This window comes from Quercus robur, chromosome 2 (assembly GCF_932294415.1).
Source record: "Quercus robur chromosome 2, dhQueRobu3.1, whole genome shotgun sequence".
Classification (NCBI taxonomy): Eukaryota; Viridiplantae; Streptophyta; class Magnoliopsida; order Fagales; family Fagaceae; genus Quercus; species Quercus robur.
The window spans coordinates 82,997,582-83,012,487 of NC_065535.1; the positions used below are offsets into that span (position 1 = coordinate 82,997,582).

A 14,906-nucleotide genomic window follows, 5' to 3' on the forward strand; every position below is an offset into this window, starting at 1 on the left:
GGATGACCGAGGAGCAATGATTGCTTAAAAATACGGTCCTCAGTTTTACAGTGATTACTTTCTCTCTCTATTTTTCTCTCTCTCTGAACTTTTTTCGATCCTTTGGATGGAGGTTCCTTCCTATATATAACTGTTTGGATTGCATCTCAACCCTCCACTTGGCTGGTCTTTGATCTTTCATTGGATACTTGTCTCATTATTGCATTGCTGGTGGTGGTAGAGTAAGCTGCAAGCCGTGGAGGTATTGTTCAAGGGTCATTCTGCTATTAATGTGACAGATTGGGCTAATATAGTGCATTAAATGTGGAGGTGATAAATGATTTATCTGGAAGCTTTCTCATGCTCTTGCGTATATGTCAATACTGACTTCCTTTATATTTAACCTTATAATCTCAGTGGTTTATTTCTAGTCTCCCGAGAAGTATCTGCTCCTCGGGTGAGTTGTCCTCCTTGGTTTCTCAAACTGGACTTTCCAGGTCGGATTGGTCCTAATCTGATGAGTAGTTGGACCCAGTTGCACCTCGGATGGATTCCACTTGATGATTCCCTCTCTTCAGACTTTCCCCTCCCACAGTGGTGATGCAAATGTTTAGCTTACATATTCGTTATCTAATTTTCTAGGATAAGTGGATAATTTCCAAAGTTGATTGAACATGATATCAATATTGAGAACTATTCCACATTATTTTTTTTTTTGTATAACAATTCAGTTTGTGTGTGTGTGTGTGTTTGTTTCTCAAAAAAAAAAAGTATAATTTTTAATTGTTATACAAAATATAACCTACTTCCATATTGATATTAATTCGTTTAGGGTTTGACTGACATTTTCTATGTTCTCTATTTTGTTAGAATGCCTATGAATATAAATCCAAGTAACTTGTTTAGGATTAGATCTTAGAGTCTTTGAAGTGTTTTAGACATTGCTCAAGTTGATACAAGTCAAGATTCAAGAACGTACAAGTTACAGAAATAGGAATTCAAAATTTGTCAAGCTCGATTAGTCGAAGAGAAGGCTTGATTGATCGAATTGCGATTTGCAAAATTTTAAAGAAGGCCCAACAGCTCGTGAAATGTTTAGCGTTTGAGTCCAATTGTCACGCCCTGAACCCAATTAGGTCCAAAGCATGAGAAAAGAACCATTAAAATAAATTGTAAGGGTTTTTTTTTTTAAAACAAAAAATAAAGATAAATAAGCATTGTGACCTCTCCACAATATAAGTTAGAGCTCTATGAGACATTTACAAACAATACAAATTACAAATCATGTCTCCAAATATACATGAAATTCCAAAATTCCAAATGGATCAACATAAAATCACAATCCTTCCTAGGAAAGGCAACCTCAACTACAGAATCTAGGCTTACCATGCCCAAGGCTAACAAACCTCAAGAGCCCAACCTCCAATAAAATTAGCTATGGTCTCGATAAATTTAGTAAGTTGAGTCACCACCCAACCATAGCATAAATCTCTCAATTAGCATAATGCTCCAATCACCACTAATAAAACAAGCTCCATGCCCCAAGGTATAGAAAATTTATTTGAAAAACTGTTGGAGAGTGGGATGAGCTAAAACTCAATAAGTAGCATAATTAATGAAGATGGGGGAAATGTGATACTTATGATAATGAGCGTTTTACAAAACGTTTCATAATTTAGGAATTTCCATTTGGATCATGCAAAACCATTTTCTTAAATAAATGACAACAATGATTAAAAGAAAATAGCACCAAGCTTTCTCAAAATATTTCACCATGAAACTACATACTATTTATTGTGAGCTATCAAAACACCCTTTTAAAACCTAAAAATTCAACACAAGGCCACATGACAAGCTGCCATAAAGACGTTAGGTATGCCACGAAGACATCAATTATGCCACGAAGACATCAATTCGCCACAAAGATGGGGTGCCAAGATACCAATATCACAAAGACTACGACATCTAGTTGGGTAATCACCGGGTAATCACATGTCATGGCTCAAGGGTAAAAACATGAAGAGCTCACAGTTTACATGAAATCAAAACACGGTTTAATTTCAAGTAGTTTCAGAAAAACCTTTGAAATACCCAATATATTCACAAGGTTCTCAAATTTTCCAAAATAATTTCTTGTCAATAACATTTTCTATCAATTTCCCAAATGTCATAAGTCAAGATAAAACATCTTTAGAATTTGCAAATAATGCAATAAATCCACAAAATCCATTCCCAAGAATTATATCAAAAATGCTTATCTCTTCCATACTAACAAATCATACGTTTCCCCATATGCAATATTAAACATGATGCGTTTTTCATATATAAACATATATAACAAGGTCATAACACAATACTTTTAAAAAAAATATAGTTCCACAAATAATTTTCCAAAATGTGTTTGACCGAAAAACAAAGTTTATGCAACGTGGTTATTTTTCAAAAAATCTCATTTAAAAGCTACTTACCTCAGCAGTCCCACCCAAATTTACCTCAACTGGGCACCGCATTCAACCAATCAAGTTACTAGTTCCATCACCAAGTACCTTGGAACCTAGAACACAAGTATCAAGCCTGTTAATAACAAGGCCTACTACAAATTACACTATCAAATTTGTCTCCATAAATCTGAAAGGATTCCATCAAAAATCAAACCTAAGGCCCTAAAGCCTAGCTTGACCATCCCAAGACAAGTACCCCTGCCCAACTGAGAACCAAACAAGCATACAAGAAACTTGTAGAACTATAATGCAACCAAAGCCTTTAATTTCCCTACCGTAAACAATGTGCATTTACCGACATGATACAAAGTATGTCGCTACCAATCCATGATAAAATTAGCCAAAGTAAAGCACTTGTCAAAGAAAGCACATATGAACTTACAAGCTAAACCACACAACAAAAGCTTGGAGTAATTTCCTTAAACTCTCAGCATCCTAATCACACTTTCAGATAAATAGCAACATGTCAACCCTTTTTATAAAATTTGTTTGGTCCACATAGTTTTATCCAAAAAGCTTGAAATTAAATAGGGAGAAGCCTTTATACGTCTAGTATGTACCACCAAAAATTTGGCCTAAAATGATTTTTCTATAATTTATTAAAAATCACGTAATGCAACTTACTCAAATTTGTTAGGGATAGATTTTATATCCCAAAATTAAATTACTATAATCTTAATACTATGTCAAAAAATTTCAGACTTGATTAACCTTAAAACTACATGTTTTAGCACATAATAACAACTAGGAATGCAATAACCTCATATAACAGTCATCACAACGCAAGTCAAGAAATTCGATCCTCTTACTCATATAGGCAATTTACCAAACATTTGGCATGCAACAAGCACATGCCCACATTCACATATGTCAAAGCCATTCAAATGCAAAGGAAACACTTTGAAATCAACTCATGTAACAACAAAACCCATATAGCTGCTCTAGGAAACCAAACCTCAAATACCCATTAGTAAAATAGACAACCAAAACACCTCTTCAAAGCAAAAATCCCCCAAATGGGTTGAAAATTTCAGATTTAAATAAAAACCTTGCTACCCAAATTGTCACCCATAATTCTATCCCCCATTTCCTTTGCCAATTGTCACCCATAATTCTATCCCCCATTTCCCAAACCCACTGTACCATTTCATTCCTTCACTTTCAAGCAATGTGAGAAACACAAATAAGTCTTGTGCCACATAAAGTGGCACAACCACTGCCACAACTCGCCCATGTAGCGAGTTGTGGTTGGTGGAGGGCTGTCCTCACATGGACCTACCACCAGCCCTCCAGCAACCACAACTCGCCACATGGGTAAGTTGTGGCATTTGTTGTGCCACTTTATGTGGCACAAGACTTATTCAGGAAACACTGGCGATGTCGTGACAGTCCTCTGACTGACACTGACCACAGAAAGTTTCCCTTACCGAACTATAAAAATTTGCAAAAAGAAAGGAGCCCATCCCATTCCAATTATCAAAGCACCAGTCATAATTTTCCAATTCCATAAAAAAGCTTAAAAAACAACCCCAACAATTCCTGAGAGAGAGATTAGGTATATGAGTAGTAGGAAGAAAGTTTTGATGGTGGGAGGCACTGGCTATTTGGGACAACACATATTGCAAGGCTTTTCAGAGATCCAAGGCACCCCATCTGAATATGATCTTGCATTCACCTACCACTCTAACCTTCCTCAACCTCTGCTTAATGTCCTTCCTCATTTGCTTGCTTTCCACGTTGATTTGAAAACTAGGCAAGGATATGAACCCATTTTACACTCATTTGGCCAGGTCTGGTCTGTTCTGTTTTCACCCCAAAACAGCAACTATGTTCGCTATTGTTAGTCTAGTTTTGATTACTGGATTGCAAATTAGATAAATTTATGAATTTAGTTGGTGGGTGTTTTTTGTTCTTAACTTCATAATGTGGTCTAGGAGATCTGTGTGTTAAGAAAAAATATGTCTTGAGCTTTTTTAGCTTATTAGTAATAGATTATGGGTATTTTCTGCATGCTGCATTATGTGTTTAAAAGTGCACGTGAAACAAACAACTCAAAGTACCTCTACCTGGGAATCTTTAGTCGTTTTTATCGATTCTATTGATTAATACTTTTTTTTTTTTTGGCCCCAAGAAATTTATTGGAAATCAGGAAAGTAGTATAACTGAATTGCCATCTTCCTTTTTCATTGTCAAGTTCAGAATTGAGAATAATCCAACTTTTAGTTATCACAAATGGAGGTCCATATGTCTTAGTCATTAGTGGTCTAGGCAGAATTCAGAAAATCTGAAATGCTAAAAAGCTGTCTGCTGACAATTACCATATACTAGTCACTAAGCCGTATGATGCATGGGATAGTTAAATAAAAGGGTAATTAACCAACATTATGTTAAAAGAAAGAACTAAAAGAAATCAGTGAGGGACTGATTTGCCCACCAAGAAAAAGTAAAAGAAAAAGGAAAAGAAGAGATTGAGAAAGAAATTTTTTTTTGTAATGTTATGTTAAAAGTTAAAAGAAAAAGCTAAAATAATAAGTGAGAGACTGATTTGCCCACCCAAAAAAAGAACAAAAAAGAAAAACAAAAGTATAATGTTTGAAACTAAAGCAACATTAAAGACAATGGGGAAACTATTTGCAAAGAGGATTGCAACCTTTGTATGTGATACGATTTTGGCATCATTAGTATGTTTACTTGACTCAAAGCCAAAATTCAAATTCAATTTTGCAAAAAAATAAAAAAATACAACAACCTCTCTACACAAATCCACTTTTTGCTCTAATTTATTTTGCAAATCAGACATTATCAAGAATTTCAATAAACACTGTTGTCACATCTATCTCTATTTTAGGCATTTAATTTACACATAAGCCAATAGCAATAACTATCACAGTTGCTCAATGCTATGACAATCTTGATCCAAGCATTCTCCTTCTAGAATCTTATATCTTTTCTTTAAACCTGCACGTCAACAACTTTAAGTAAGAAAGTTATCAAAAGTGATTTCAAGTAAAAATCACATTTACACATAATCTAGGCAACCTAACTCACTTTAGGTCTTATAATTAAGCTGATAACATCTTATATCTTGCTCATTAAAAGGTCGTATTCAACGCACAAAGCTCGTGCTCATTAAAATTCATAATACGTGTAGGTTTTGTCTTTCATATTTATGTGCTCTTACCATGTAGAAACCCAAAATAAAAAAAGATCTTAGTCTTTCTTGGATTTTGATATCTTATAATATTGCACATCATCAAACAACATCAACATAAAATGATGTTAATTCAATATAGCGAACAAATCTGAAACAAAATCAATGCGTAAAACTCTAAGCATGCAAAAGAAATAAAAGCTTCAAAAGCGGAACTGAAAGCTTTTTGTCATATAAGGAAAATCAAAAATTCTCTTTTTAAATAGCCTACATTCCATACATTTTATAATAATTGAAAGAATAAAAAGAAAAGGGCTATATTAGGCTGATTCAGTTGCATGTTAGGAGGATATTCTTTGTAGTAATGTAAGGCTTTACAGTTCTATCAATAGAATTCCCATATATATATATATATATATATATCACTTACCAATCAAAATCTTTTGAGAGTGACTTTCTTCGAGAAAAGGATGTGATATACAAGGAGAAAACTTTAGAACCCAAATGGCATTGGTTTGAAATAGGAAAAAATAATTGTCCCAAAGTCAAAGCTAATCTACAAAATTTGTAAAACCCAATCAAACACATTTGATTCAAGCATCTCTTCTAAAACTTTGAAAGGAATTAAGAAACAAAGGGAAAAAAAAAAAAAAAAAAAAAAACCAAAGTTCATAGTATTGATAAACTAAAGAAAATAATAATTTGCCATTAAAAAAAGGGGGGTTGGGGGAAACAAAGTTCATAGTTAAAGAAAATAATAATCTACCATTGAAAAAAAAAATTCATAAGAAAACTTAAATATCCACAATTTTCTTGAATCAAATATTGTCGAAATCATAAATGGATAACAAACCAAATCCAGTTTATCAAATTGTTTGAAGCTATAGGCGATAAGATCGCAGACCTGTAATCAATAAATTTTGGTGAGAATCAATTCATGGATAGCAAATGTTTTGTCATTTGATGGTAGACTTCAACAAATCCAAACATCCAATAAGTGATGTATTGTTGTTTGGTATTCATGTCTATTGGACCAACATGTTTGTTCTAGAACAAAGATAATCAAGTGGATTGAGAGCAAGTTCAACAGGTTTCTGTGAAAAGGCACAAATTTCTCGGCTTTTGGTGCTAAGTTTTTTGGTAAGTGTCTAATTAGTTTAATCAATAATTTTGACCAAGGTACATAAAAACAGATGATGTATTGACAACATATATTGAAAGGGACAAATATATTGAGGAATGGATCATCGATCTAAATGTAGAAAGAGGCATTATCAATAGTAGTACCTTCATCCACCAATTCCTCCCACTTGAATCACCTTCGATTAACTTGAAAGCCCAATCCTTCAAGACTTGAAGTTTCCCATCTTCTGAACCTTGGTTGCTTCAAGTGGTTTTTTTTTTTTTTTTTTTTTTTTTTTTTTGAAACAGAGCAGTGTGAATGTTATTGACAACTATAATCAAACACATTGTAGGCAATCCATTAATAAACAATTGAAACAATGATGTTAGAAGACTACCAGAGGCTTTCTGTGGGTATTTATACTGGGATTTTGGGGCTGTTGAATGCTGTTGGATGACTACCAGAGGTAGTCTGTGGTATTTACATTGGGATTTTAGGGCTGTCAAGTCGATGATATTTCCTGCATATTTTTTTCCTGGAGCCTAAGCCACTGCATTGGAATATTCACAATAGATAGATAACACTATTGAAATAATTTCACCCAAAAAAAAAAAAAAAAAAACTTTTCAAATCAATTTTCAATAACCATGGAGACCCATCAACGCATCCTCAACTGAAAATTATTTTACAACATCCATTTCATTTTATTTCATTTTATTTACAATTGAGATTTAGAGATACCTGAGTAAGAGATGGAGAGAAGAGAAAGAGGTTGGCGTTAGAAAGCTGAAAGTCTGAATTTTTAAAACTGTCTTTGGAAGAGATAGAGGTTGGCGGTAGAAACTTGAAAGTCAGAAGTTTTGAAACTGTCTTTTGAAGAGATAGAGGTTGGCGTTAGAAAGCTAAAGGGTTGAAGTTTCGAAATTGTGAAAGGCAGGTAGAGCAAAAGGAGGGGAGATAGAAAGCTGTTGGCGTTAAAGAGTAAATACCGTACGACTTGGGTTGAACGTAAGATACATGTAGGTTTGGGCCTTATAGTGGATAACACTAACATAAGTAACATATAATTAAAGTTATAAAGGTTAGGCTTTATGATGGAGATAGTGCTAGAAATTATTTTCTTTTTAATAGTATTTTAAAATTAAGAGAAAATTTTAGATAAAAACATATTTTGAAATTATAGGAGAAATTTAGGAAATAGAAGGGTAATGACATGACGGCTGATGTGGCTCAACAAGAACGAAGCAACATTAAATGCCACGCTTTAGCTTTTAGTATTATATATAGAATATAGATAGGCGAAATTTAGGAAATAGAAGGGTAATGACATGGCAGCTGATGTGGCTCAACAGGAACGAAACAACATTAAATGCCACGCTTCAGTTTTTAGTATTATATAAAAAAAATATAGATGTGATATAAATCTAATTCGCTATTTCTGATTTTTTTTAATATATATAAAAAAAGAAGAATAGATTTTTAAATATTAAAAACAGATGAACTTCTATCTATATTTTCAAGTACTGACTAGTATGTCATGCTTGGAATGCCAGCCTGATGTGGTCGTGAATTGTGCGGCACTCTCGGTACCTCGGTGTCTGTGAAATGGATCCTACTGCTTCACTCTCTGTTTATGTGCCATGTTCTCTTGTTGATTGGTTATCAAACTTTAAAGAGGGTAGTACCCTTTTGATTCACTTGTCAACTGATCAAGGCAAGGACTGCTGAAATTACTAGAGGAAATAAAAGTAGAAAATGTAATTAGCATGAATTGTTATGTATTCTTATTTTTTGTATATATGGTCCTGGAGTCTTTTTTGATGAACATGGTCCTGGAGTCTTAAGATAACAAGAGTGCAGACCTACATCTTATAAGAATTAATATCTGAAGCTTGACCTATTTATCAAAAAAATATCTGAAGCTTGAGTTTAAGCCTAATTAAACTGCAACACAAACCTGTCACTACTAGCTTTTTTTTTTTTTTTTTTTTTTGTAAATAAAAAAATAGCTTAAGCGATACTTTAAATTTCATTTTAGAGGTGGCTGCAATTCTTTGGTCAACTCAAAAGCCTAAACACCAAACATGGCAAGATTAAAGTACATTCATAGGCCTATATTGCAATTGAGTGAATTGATCACAACACTTTTTGGCTTAATTCCTCTTTTCTCAAGTCTCATCTTGTACTCATTTGATTTAATTGGCCCTACCTTTTGAAACACCACCATTAGATATTGGGGCAGTCATTATGATTTTTTTTCCATGTCAATGACAGCATGCATATAAGTTATAGCATACCAGTGCAAGTAATTAAATACAGTAAATAACCTTTCTTGTGTTCTGGTCCAGGCATTTTCTTTCCATTATTATTAGTCATCTTAAGCTTAGTTTCTCACACCTGAAAAATTGTTAGTACCTTGACTAGCTGGATTGTGAAATTACACTTGCACCTAGTGGATCTTGAATCCTTGTTCTCACCCTCCACCTTGTTCTTATGGCAAGAGAAAGTGCTATTTGAGCTCTAAGTCATTGACCTTTTCTATTTTTCATTTAGCTTGACAAAACAAATCTCAGATACAGTTATTCCCTATCTCATCCATTTATCTTTCTATTTGGCCTTAAAATATTTGTGGCTAGATTGTCTCTGATGTAAGTTCCCAAACAGTTTACGAAGGGGTGAAGTCCTTCTACAAGGAAGAAGATGAAACTGTTCCTGTGAACGTTTATGGAAAATCAAAAGTGGCAACAGAGCAGTTTGTTTCTGAGTTTTGAGAAGCAGTATCATTTTTGGGCCACAGACTAGCTCACCTGTTCCAAAATCGCTTCCAATTTAGGTGTGTACGTAGAATGTAGACCTTATGTTGTACGTTCACATGTTTATTGGCTATTATCTTAGCTGCATCTGATTAGAGACTGCTAAATGTAGTGGCTTTATAAGTGATTGGAAGAATAAATTGTCTTTCTTGCACCAGGTCTGAGTGCTTGTTACTGATGGCAATGTTCTAAGCAAATGCATTTGTTTTAAAGTTCTCTTATTGTTGCTTTCAGTATATAGTTTGCCCATATTGTTCTGCAACCTACCAAATCCTTGCTATGAGAATGATCCCTTTCTTTATGAAAGTGTCATCCATTCCTTATAGTCATCATTTCCCAGGTTTAAAGTTTAAACTCTTCTGTGTTGAAATTTTTCCTCTTTATGGTTTATAAAATTGGATATACCATTAATAGAATGATTCGAAACTGACCTTGTTTGCCAGTTCACTGTCTTAAAATAGAGAAAAACCAAAAATATAATAAAATTACAATCATAGGTAATCCAATTGAGTTACCTTGATCTTATAGATGCTAGAACAAGTTATGTTTACTGGCTTTTGACTGATTTTTAAACGAGTTGTGGGGAATTCTTCCCGATTTGAACTGAATTGCACAGACATGCAGAGTTTACTCCATTGATGTGTTGCACACCAAAACTAAATTATACTGTTCACTATTCTTGGCTAACATTTTTGTGGCCAACATGACAACTGACAACATAACAAAAGGATGGAGTTACAGCTAGTGGAATTGATTTGTTGGAGATAGGACTAATAATAATATAAGCACTAGCAATTTTTCATGTAATTGGCAATTATCATCCCGTGGAAACATCAACAGCCAGTACTCGGAAAATGATTTCTTTTTTTACCAAAATGATTTTAAGCGGTCTAAGGAAATCGAAGAGAGAGATGGGGGTGTGGGGGGTACCTTTTTATAGGATGGGTACATTACAGATATAGAAAGTTTTATTGGGATGATTATAGTTTTACAGCTTTAGAAAGCTGTTGATAAATGGGATATTATGATTACTTTGTACATGACCAAAGGAGTGGCTCTTAATTGATGCAGTGGATTGATGGTGTCCTCTCTAAAGGAGAAAAGATGGACTTCTTCCATGACGATCGAGTTTGGCTGACCAGTGTATGTCAAGGATGTTGTAGCTATCATAAGAGCTTTGACAAGCAGATGGATATCAGGTATAATTTTACAGTATCGAAGTTTAAATACTGGTAACATAGATGATAAACTGCAACATGTTATTTTTTCACCTCATCATTCATTCGGATCTTACACTCAGGATATCCATCTTCTGGTAAAGTACAGTCTTGATTAAGGTGTGGGCCATGTGGCAATATCAAAATTGCCTTCTGTTCTATAATACCATGCAAATGATACTTTTGAATGCTTTGTTTGTGGAAGAGTATCCCTATGTAAGGAAAGAGTGTCCAAATCTGGAGCCTTTATGTTTTATTTGTGGTTATGTTTTATGGATGTTGCCAACCTTCTGCTTTTTCTATACGCTCTGACTTCTCTCTCTCTCTCTCTCTCTCTCTCTCTCTCTCTCTCTCTCTCTCTCTCTCTCTCTCTCTCTCTCTCTCTCTGTGTGTGTGCGGAATTGTATGTCTGTATTAATGATTTTGACAATCAAAATTGTTGAACTAGAGGGTAAGCAAATGCAATTGCTACTAAATGTTGGTGGACCAGATAGGGTATCTCGGGTACAAATGGCTGAGGCTGTGGCGGATTTCAAAGGAAACATCAACAGCCAGTACCCGGAAAATGTTTTCTTTTTTTACCAAAATGATTTTTAGCGGTCTAAGGAAATTGAAGCTATAGTTTTCGGTTTACGTAATGTGTGTGACGAGTCAATAATTTTTCAAAGTCATTTATTGTTGCCATTGACTTTTCAAGTGACTGGTTTAAATGTGTGGCCATGAGATAGGTCTGGCTTGGAGAAAGAGATGGGGGATGGGGGGTACCTTTTTATAGGATGAGTACATTACAGATATAGAATGTTTTATTGGGATGATTATATTTTTACAGCTTTAGAAAGCAGTTGATAAATGGGATATTATGATTACTTTATACATGACCAAACGAGTGGCACTTAATTGATGCAGTGGATTGATGGTGTCCTCTCTAAAGGAAAAAAGACGAACTTCTTCCATGACGAGTTTGGCTGCCCAGTGTGTGTCAAGGATGTTGTAGCTATCATACGAGCTTTGACAAGTAGATGGATATCAGGTATAATTTTACAATATCGAAGTTAAAATACTGGTAACATAGATGATAAACTGCAACATGTTATTTTTTCACTTTATCATTCATTTGGTTCTTACATTCAGGATATCCATCTTCTGGTAAATGACAGTCTTGATTAAGGTGTGGGCGATGTGGCAATATCAAAATTGCCTTCTGTTCTATAATACCACGCTAATGATACTTGCAAGGACACAATTTGTAACGACCCACAAAATTATGTTGGTTTCGCATGTTAGGGGCCTAAACAATATAATTTGTAGAGTGTGGGCTTGAAAGACTAGGCCTTGGTCACCGGACAGCGGTTTAGTCGTGGTTTTTATGGAGATTTATACGAGAGTGAAACTGGCGTGTCTAGCAAAACCTTCCTCTGGTGCGGCCTGAGTGGTTTCGGTCCTCAGACCCCGTCCAAGGAGCTTAGTATTCTTCTCGTTCTCCCTTTTTTAGGACTTCTTTTTCTAGGGGATCCCTTTTCCCTTGGCTCTCTTTCCCTTTTATACTCGTATTTACCCCCCTTCCAATGCCCACATGTAAGTTACACTTTCTGGGGTGGAGACTTGTCCTATCAGCCCATACCTAAAGTGGTTGGGAGTGGTTGTAAAAGCTGAATAGCATGGTGAAGAGCCTGGACCTGTCAAACGCAGGGTTCTTTATTACAGTATTGGTAGCTTTTTCACTTGTCCTGCCCCTGCACTGAACTCGTCCTTTCCTTTAGGCGTTCTGTGGGGTGCCAAGCATAAGATTGTCCTCAGCCAGATCCTTAGGCCTTTTTTGGACTTTCATTATGCGTCCTCGGCAATTGTTCTCCTCGGCTTAGGCTTTGAGCCCTAATGTAGAGTGGGTCAAGGTCGCAGATTCTCTGGCCCCACAATACTTTTGAATGCTTTGTTTGTGGAAGAGTATCCCTATGAAAGGAAAGAGTGTCCAAATCTGGAGCCTTTATGTTTTATTTGTGGTTATATTTTATGGATGTTGCCAAACTTCTGCCTTTTCTATATGCTTTGACTTCTCTCTCTCTCTGCTGAATTGTATGTCTGTATTAATGATTTTGACAATCAAAATTGTTGAACCAGAGGGTAAGCAAATGCAGTTGCTACTAGATGTTGGTGGACCAGATAGGGTATCTCGGGTACAAAGGGTTGAGGTTATGGCAGATTTCAGAGGATGCAACACGCCGTTAATCAAAGCAGTGTCTACATCTTCGGTATGTATAGCATTTATGATTTAATCCTTAATTTTTTAAATGCCTGAGAACCAAGTTTTTACCTGCCTTTTCTTCATTTGCTGTCTTGATCATTGTGCACCATCACTTCTTTTCATCCCCTAACCATCTATCAGCTCACCTGTTGGATGCACATTTCTTATTATATTTACTAGCTTATGATAATTCACTTCATTGGATCATGCAATCACATTGATTATTATGATAAATCACTTCATTTGTTCTTTAAATAATTCTCTAGGTTGATCGAGGCATCAAGTCCCCAGCTGACATATCCATGAATATAACCAAACTAGTTCAGACCCTTAATTTTTCTCCCACTTAATTCACAGATGGAGTCAAATTGACACTCACTACTGGGGCTAAATCTTGAGGACATGAAGATGTTGTAATTTCTGTAGTTTCTAGTTTGTACAAGTGCTATTGCCAGGGGTAGTATGAATGATGATTCACAATACTAGGCCCCAATTGACCCCGAGCATGTTTCCAAGTCCACTGCTCTTTGTTGGGTTAATAGATATGCTTCTCATGCCTTGAAACAAGGAGAGAAATAGAGAATAAAAGTGTTTTTCTTTTGCCATCCTTCCCATAATTTTTTTTTTCCTTTATGGGGAAAAAAATGTATGAGTGTTACTTATAGATATGTCTATTTGGTATAGTCTTTTTTTCAGCCTTTTGCAAATAGGTTGTATGAACAAGTTCAAACCTTAAAAAAAACAACTTTCAAATTGCTTGAAAAAATTCTTTTCACATATTGAAAGGATTTTTTTTTTTTTTTTTGGAACTTTGTCAAAACTGCTTGAAATTGATTTCATTTTTAAACCTCTTTAATATTATACTTTTTATTTTTGCTAAACAAACCTTTATTATAACTTGTAAGTTACCCTTGCAATGCACGGATAATGTTATAATGTTTTATGTAAGATGGTTTTGGAGAATGTTGTATATGTATTATAGCATAATTATTATAAAACTCTATTAGTAATGAGATCATCATAAAAAGTAATAATTATAAATTACACATACATATCCACTATAATTATTCAATTGAAATGAGAAATAATATAAAAAATAACTTCGGAGGAATATTATAAAATAAAAGTTGATATAGAATGTGTTTTTTTTTTTTTTCTCTCTTTCTCCTTAATTCTAAAATAAATTACCCATCCCAAACACTCACAGTTAATCACATCATTTACAAAACCCATAAATCACCTTAACATCAAAATCGTAACTGCCATTGTCAATCAATATAAAATGTAAGCCCTCATTCCTTGGTTGTAACCAACTCATACGGGTTAGGATTAGATGAAACAACAATGTTAGAGCTAGGTAGGTGTTGTCAAAAGATTGAAAGTAAATGACATTGTTTTTGGTCTATGTGTATTTTATATGGGATGACATGAATGGCTATGGGTAGGTATACGTAAAGGGGTAGAAGTGTAAGAGGTGAAATTGTGAATTCAAATGCAAAGAGTTTTGTATGTATGTGTGAATGTTGAAAAGTCTAGAAATATTGAATTAAAGGATACAAAGAATATTTGTTTTTTAATTAGGAAAATCTTAAAAAATTGAACCAAATGAAACAAAAAGTCAATATTTAATTTTTTTTTCTTATATCTGATGTGGCACCTGAGAATATTTCAATTCTCTTTGCATAGAATGCGCCACTTGACAGAACTTTATACTTTTTCACATAAGGTTTCTGCTTTTATATATACTAGTCGCAAACCTGTACTATGCACGGGAACCTACCTATTTATGAGGTAGATTAAAATAATTTTATAAAAATTTAAGAAACTACACCATTGCATGATTTGCTCTTGTATGACTTCAATTTGTGTTACAATTTGAT

The 14,906-nt window shown here is 34.5% G+C and overlaps 1 protein-coding gene, 1 long non-coding RNA gene and 1 pseudogene across 5 annotated transcripts in view; 1 reads left to right on the forward strand and 2 right to left on the reverse strand.

The window, feature by feature from the left end:
- Positions 1–14,906, reverse strand: part of LOC126715379 (polygalacturonase-like) — a 48,055-nt gene that overhangs the window by 4,988 nt on the left and 28,161 nt on the right. The gene's annotated exons all lie outside the window — the stretch shown is intronic.
- Positions 3,860–13,711, forward strand: LOC126715380 (uncharacterized; annotated as a pseudogene).
- LOC126715382 (uncharacterized) lies at positions 5,235–7,759 on the reverse strand. 4 transcript variants are annotated; one of them, XR_007651854.1, is made up of 3 exons: positions 7,496–7,759; positions 6,919–7,274; positions 5,235–5,438 (listed from the first exon to the last, which is right to left on the reverse strand). It is a non-coding gene; the product is annotated as an uncharacterized LOC126715382 (long non-coding RNA). The 4 variants fall into 4 exon arrangements; XR_007651853.1 differs by having other exon boundaries at positions 6,919–7,304; XR_007651855.1 differs by lacking the exon at positions 7,496–7,759 and having other exon boundaries at positions 6,919–7,015; positions 7,152–7,458.